The sequence below is a fragment of the Nyctereutes procyonoides genome, unplaced genomic scaffold, assembly GCF_905146905.1.
Source record: "Nyctereutes procyonoides isolate TBG_1078 unplaced genomic scaffold, NYPRO_anot_genome, whole genome shotgun sequence".
In the NCBI taxonomy this organism is placed as follows: Eukaryota; Metazoa; Chordata; class Mammalia; order Carnivora; family Canidae; genus Nyctereutes; species Nyctereutes procyonoides.
Window position 1 is genome coordinate 84,934,276 of NW_026575146.1, and position 6,791 is coordinate 84,941,066.

A 6,791-nucleotide genomic window follows, 5' to 3' on the forward strand; every position below is an offset into this window, starting at 1 on the left:
AAAATAAATAAATATAAAAAACAAAACAAACAAAACCCACGGTTATCTCCAAAGTTCAGTAAATGCACGATAAAATGAGCTATGCTTATGGATGAGGAAGAAATGCGGGATTAGGTCAAAGGAGGGACATGTAGACCGACAACAGACTTCTCATCGGCAGCGATGGATGCCAGAAACCTAGAGAACTACGTCTTCCAGTTGCTCGGGGAAATGACTTTCCACCAAGAACCCCGCTACTCCACTAACCTAGAGCAGCAATAAAGAATCGGGTAGAAAGAAGTGGGCTCGAGGCAGGATCCGCGGGAAGAAGGTTGCGTCCATCAGGTTGCGTAGAACCGACGGTCTTCATGCCAAGCCACGGGTGGTGGTGCAGAGTGGGGAGGAGGGTCTGTTGTTTTTTTTTTTTTTTTTTTTTTTGGAGGGCGGCTTCAACTTCCTCAGACAGGAAAGTGGTGAAAGCCAAGGTCAGAGACTGAGGGACAGTCCAGAGAACACCATCGAGCGGCCAGAGCAGCCCCAGGAGAAGGCAGCTGTGCGTCTGGGATCTGACGAGATCATGAGGATGGGGTCAGCAGATAGCCCTGACCCCTCTCAACCCTGGAGCCGCGCTGTCTTCTGGGGAGAGCCACGCCTTCTCCCTTCTCGAGTGACGCATTCCTTAGACTCCACTCTTTGGTGTGTTTGCCCCAACCCCTCACCAGAGACAAGTCCTCTCCCTGTGAACTCCCCGACGGGCCGTCTTGGATGATTTCTATCTGGACTTCCACGTTCCCTTTGGCGATGAGACACCCACCCGGGATCCGTGGAAACTTGCCTGTGCTTCCCACGCAAGCTGCTGCGGCCTGCTCTCCCCGGTGGGCCGGCAGGAAGTGTGCAGGGCTCGGCACCGCGGGCGGGGCGGGGATCACCCACACTCCGGCAGCCTCTGCGGGGAAAGGCCTCGTGGAGCCAGAGCGCCAGCGCCACTGCCCCAGGACCGCCCTGGGGCGCTCCCACCTCGGTGCCTGAGCCACGGGTCGGCCTGGGGCACAGAGGGTCATGGGTCAGCCACCCGTGATGGCCTAGCCCAGCTGTCAGCACTTCCTCTTGTCCCCAGCCTGTCCTCTGGGAAGACGTGGGGGGAGGTCCCAGGCCTAGGACATGCTAAGGTCCAGCACATCCTCCCAGACGGCAGCTGGGAGGGGCAACATGGGCCTAAGGACAGACACCCACCCCACTTAGATCTGAGGACTCGGATGACTCAGATCATCTGCTTGCTGCTGCCCACACCTTGGAACCACTGTTCCCTGGCTCCGGTCTGTTCCTCAGACGCTCCAAACCTGTCCCCGCCACAGGGCCTCTGCACTGGCTATTCCCCCTCCTGGCACACTCACCCGCACCCCATATTGCCTTGGTCGGCTCCTTCCCGTCATTTGAGTCTTGGCTCCAGGATGGCCTCTCAGGGCCGGGCCTCACCCTCCTTAGTGTTGGATCCTTGGCTGAAACTGTCCTAAGCTCCAGCCCTGGCACTGCCAGTTATTGGCTGTGGGGCCCTGAGCAGCTCTCCGGGCCTTGGCTTCCTCATCCGTAACCTAGGCCGACCTGGCAGGGGTCCTGCGGGGATGAATTGGAACAAGGAGCAGACCCCTTCAGCGGAGTCAGGGCCCTGACGGGTCCCCGGTCAGAGGGAAGGGTCAGGAGGCTGCCGCAGCCCGGCTGGGAGCCCGGGCTGGAGCGTGGACCTGTGCATGGGCCTTGGACGTCCAGCCAGAGAGGCCACAGTGTTTCCCAGAGGCTGGATGCAGGGTTCCCAGCAGCCGTTGGCGGGTGACTCAGGCGCTTCAGGAGCGGCCACCCCCACGCCCGGGAAGAAGGGCAGGCGGCACCGCCTGGCGCTGGAGACCACTTCCTATTTTCATCCCATCCTGGCTGTGATCGCAGCTCCCGTGCAGACAGGCCGGCCTCCGGGAGGGCCAGAGCCCGGGGTGCGCTGCTGACCTGGAGGAGGGCAGGGGGCCCATCGGACCCAGGCACGGGGCTTCCTAAGAGAAGGGACCCTCACCCTCCACACCCCTTGGGGCTGCGTCCCCCGCTGACCCTGTGCCTGGCAGGGGGCCCCCCTCGGGAGCCCTGAAGGCCTATCTATCTTTGTGCATCCAGCTCCTTGCTCCAGAGGCCCAGCAGCTGCCACCCCTGCCACTGCTGAGCCTCTGCCGGCAGGGATACCCGTGGGCAGTGACTGCCCTGCTCTACCGGAGGCGGGGGGCAGGGAGGCCGCCCCAGAAACACCGCATCAGCTGAAGCCCAGCAAACCCACTGCTGCCGTTCTGGGCCCCAGGCAAGGACGGGGTGGCAGGCTTGATGCCTCAGCACCACTGCCCGGCATGCCTGAGCCCCGGGAAGACCCCCAGCTCCTCCTGGGAACCTGCCCACGCCAGGGCCCCCTTGCCTTCGGCACCCCCAGCCCCCCGGACTCCTCCACACGTGGTCCCTGAGGCCCCCGCACTGTAACGGAGCCTCGGGTCACTTACGACAGAGGAATCTGGCTCCGGGGGTGGCGTGTCAGGCAGAGGCAGCGGGTCGGAGGCCTCGGGGCCCTGCTCTCCAAGAGGGGCCGAGGGGCCCCGGGACCCAAGCGGGCCTGGCCGCGGGCTCTGGGAAAGGCCCCCCTCCCGTCCTGGAGCAGATGGTCGGTCTCTCGGCCCAGCCCCTTACTCTCGGGGACTCCTGCATGGGAACCCCTATGTTCCAGGCCAGGTCAGCAGGGTGGGGGGCCCACAAACCGCCTCCGATCCGCCACGTGGGGAATCCAAGACCAGGACCTTTTCTGTGCCCGCCGATCCCTCGGCGGGGTGGGGAGAAGTCCTCGGCCCTGGAGGAGGCAAGAGGCCCCTGGAGACAGTCCCAAGGAGGTGACGGCCCCCACCCTGAGGAATGCAGGGGACACGGGGACCTCCCCGAGCCCCAGGCCTCCGCATCTAGCCGTCCGCCCCCAAGGGCACCCTGAGCCCGTGACGTCCCCCCCGACCCCGGAAGCACCCCCTTCCCCTCTGGGTTCCTCCTGTCAGGCGCTCAGCTCGGACGCCCTGTCCTCCCTGGTCTCCATCCAGGTTCTGCCTCTGGGATGGGGGCGGCCCGTGTGGCGCCAGGGCTCCCGCGGGGCGACTTGCTGGCTCTGAGTGTGTGCGAGTGGCGAGGCTGTGTGTGCCTGACCCACGTGGGCAGCCAGAGCTCGGGCCGCGTGTGTCCGTGGGCCGCGTCCCTGTGCGTGTGGGAGTGTGTGATGGTCCATGGTGGCGTCTGGGGGCCACGTCACTGTGGCGCGTGCGTGTGTCTGTGGGTGTGTGTGTGCTCTGATGTGTGGCACGCGTCCGTTCATGGGGTACATGTGTCTGTGGTCTGTGCCGAAGTGTGTGTGATGTGGGCCCCGTGGGGCGCCTGCGGAACGCGGCGTGTATGACAGGGTGTGCGGTGCCTGTCAGTGGTGTGTGGGTCAGTGTGAGGTGTGGGGGTCTGTGTGCCCCTGCCAGAGCGCAGGGACGCCTCCGGGGGCCCCCGGGGTGGGCGGGAGGAGGAGGAGGGGCAGAGGCCCCCTGTGCGGCCACCAAGTCCCCCGTCCCTACGTCCTCACGGGGCACAGGGCAGGACGGGCACACGTCGGGGGCCAGCCCTCGTCCTTACCCCGTGGCCCAAAGCCCCAGGGACCTGGCGAGCCACACGCGCCCCCTCTCTGCCGGCCGGGCCCCGGGCTCCCAGCAGAGAGAAGAGCCTGGCGCAGACCCACATCACGGCCGTGACCCTCCTGCTCTTCCCACTCGGGGGCCGCCAACTCCCAGCCTCGGGTTCAAGTCCTCTCCGGGAGGGAACCGTCGCTCCCTCCTCGAGGCTTAGTTCCCCGGGCCTGGCCACGGTCACCGGGCAGCGGGCTTCGCCCACGGCAGGCAGGGAGGCGCTGCTCAGCACCCGGCACCTCTGCTGCTCTTTTCCCGGGCCGACGCCAGCACCCTGGCTTCCCCACCTGCCTGGCCGGGTCCCCAGGGGGCCCAGGGCATGGCCTGCGGTGGCAGAGGCAGGTGGCCTGGGACCTCGGCATGCTGTGCTGGGCCTTCTGGATGTCCCCGCCCCACCCGCTGACCTCAGGGCTTGCCACCCACGCACCCACCGGCCTGGGCAGCGCCACCAGCCTTCCGCCTGGGGCTCCTGAGCATGGCCCAGGGAGGCCGACAGGCAGGGCTCGAGGGGTCCCCGGGGTGGGGGAGGCACCTGCTGGAGGTCCAGGGGAGAAGTGAGGCTTCCAGGACCCAGCATCAGGCACCCCTGAGCCCACCCACCTGCCTCTTGGGGCCTTGGGCTCCTCTCTGCACTGTTCTCACACCTCCAAGTCCTCCGTCCATCCTGCTTCTCTGTTCTTCTCCCCTCACCCACCTTCTTCCTCACCTTGGTACGTGTGTGGGTGGGTCTCATCACTGGAGCTTCTGGGCCATTGCCTGTCCCCCTACCACAGACCCGGATGGACCCAGGACAGAGGGCTGCTGGGCCCCGTGGTCTCAGAACACGTGAGTCGGGGAGGGGGCTCCTCTTAGAAGCAGGAGCCAATGTGGACACACTCCAGGTACAAAGAGAGGCACCCAGGTAAGGGTGACATGGTGCATGACCGGCAGGTCCTATTGTCCTGGCCAGACCCTCTGGGGCCTGAGTCTCAGGACACTGGTGTCTGCCCAGGAGCCCAGGACTCCCCAGATTGCATTCCCGGGTGGCTCAGGGGATTTCAGCAGGACAAGGGGCTAGAGCAGGTTGGCAGGGAAGGCCCAGGAGGCCAGGGCAGTGACCCTCCGGGAGGTTAGGGGGCACTTTGGGGGCCTCCGAGCAACCTCTTCCTCATTCTTGGGTGAGGGCTGCTGAGACTGTGATTGGTCAGGGAGGGAGCCCCTCGGATAGGAGCACAGGGTCCCTCCCATCCCCCCAGAGGCTTACGGGCTTGTGCCCTGGCTGTGGGGCCAGTGGGGGCTACACACCATCGCCAGCTCACCCTCCCTGTCCTGGGGGCTCTTCTCAGCCAGGACCACGCTAAGGGCGGGCGTTCTGAGCCTCAGGCCCCTGGCCTGGTGCAGAGCAGCTTGTGGAGCGTAAGGAGGGACACCTCGGCCAGCCTCAGATAGAGCCACTAGGACCCCCCGAGTCCCTTCCCTGACTCCCAAGGCTCCTGGGCCCCAGAAGGGACTCCAAATCCTTCATGCACAGCCCTTGGCTGTTTGGCATACTCAGCTCCAGGGCCCAGCCTGTTCCCCTGCCAGGGAGGTCCTGCCAGGGAGGCCCCAGGGGCCGCCGCTGACTCCGGCCCTGAGTGTGGAGTGAAGAGAAGAGGCTGGGCGGTGGAGGCCGACAGCCACACTCCCTTCCCGTCACAGCCCGGGCTGCAGCGGAGGGTCACCTCGCCTCAGCCACCCCAGAGACCAGGGCAAGGATTGGTGGAAAGGCAGATGGGTTCAGGGGTCACGGTGTGTGGCCCGGTCAGAGGTCAGAGATTTGCTGACAGCAGGCTCGGGGTATTGATCTGGTGGGGGAGGTGACAGAAACCTTCCATGGGCTGTGGCCAGCGGCTGGGGGCAGCGAGCTGGACTCAGGAGAGCCCACCCCGGAGCAGGCTCCTTGGGATGAGGGGCTGGGGGCTCCAGAGCCCCACTCGTGGCTCCGGGTCCCTCGATGGGCAGGGGCCAGCGGTCATACCACAGTGACGTCCGTTACCACTCTTGGGCTGATGGTCCAGCGTGCCTGGGCCTGTGTGGCCAGGAGACAGAAGGGACCAGAAGGTCTCTAGCCCTCCGAGGTTTGAGAGGACAGTCCCCCTTGGACGGCAGGCTGAGGGCCGGGCTGACTTCCTGAGGGCGGGGGTCACAGCTGCAGGAAACCTCAAAGCCTCCCCCGTCCTACCTGCCCTCGGGATTGGGCCTGGATGGTTCCAACACCACAGTGACCATGGCACCTCCAGAGCCAGGCAGCCCCCCCACCCCAGGCCCCACGCCCACCCCACCTCCACGGGACGCAGGCACAATTCCAGGTCCCTTCTGCCCCAGAGAGATGCCCCTGAGGGGCCCGGACACTGCAGCAGCCCCTCAGTCCTCCCACACACAGCCTCCCACGGGACCAGGCTGGGACAAGGCTGGAGCCACCACGACTTAGACGGGGAAAGGCCACCTCCCCGCACTGAACTCACCCCGCACAGACTGGACCCAAAGGTGTGTTCCCCCGACCCAGCCCGGGAGGCCGCGTGCGGAGTGGGGGCCCGGGCGCCGGCGCCTGTGCGTTGGTGGTTACACCCACACCCTCGCCCCTGCGTGTGCCGCTGCGTGTGACGTGTGCATGTGTTCACGTGTGCCAAGCCCACGTGTGGCCGTGCAGTGTGAACGGTACGACCGTGCACGTGTGCACACTCCGTGTGTGTGTGTGTGAGTGTGTGAGTGTGTGAGTGTGTGAGTGCACTCACATGTGCTTGGCCCGAGCCCGAGGCGGGGCTGGCCCCCTTCCAGGCGCTGACTGAGAGACGCTCCAGCTGTCCCTTGGAATGGCTTGAGCCGGGCTTAGCCAGAAACCCTCACCAGTCCCCGTGGCCCGGGCCTGGCAGCGGGCCTAGCGCTCAGGGCTCCTCATCAGCCCTGGCCGAGCTGGCTGCGTGGCCAGAGGGCAGCTCCGTCCACTGGGAAGGCACGCGGTGGCCCCTGGCTCACAGCAGACCTAGGCCAGAGGTCGCGGGCACTGAGGCGGAGGCCCGCGGCCTACTGGGGTCTGGAGCTGTCCTTGCTGCCACCGGGTGG

At 65.9% G+C, this 6,791-nt stretch overlaps 1 long non-coding RNA gene across 2 annotated transcripts; it reads right to left on the reverse strand.

Moving 5' to 3' along the window:
• Positions 1-391: 391 nt before the first annotated feature.
• LOC129499713 (uncharacterized) lies at positions 392-2,948 on the reverse strand. 2 transcript variants are annotated; one of them, XR_008662442.1, is made up of 2 exons: positions 1,374-2,948; positions 392-925 (listed from the first exon to the last, which is right to left on the reverse strand). It is a non-coding gene; the product is annotated as an uncharacterized LOC129499713 (long non-coding RNA). The 2 variants fall into 2 exon arrangements; XR_008662441.1 differs by having other exon boundaries at positions 392-1,021.
• Between the last annotated feature and the right edge of the window lie 3,843 nt (positions 2,949-6,791).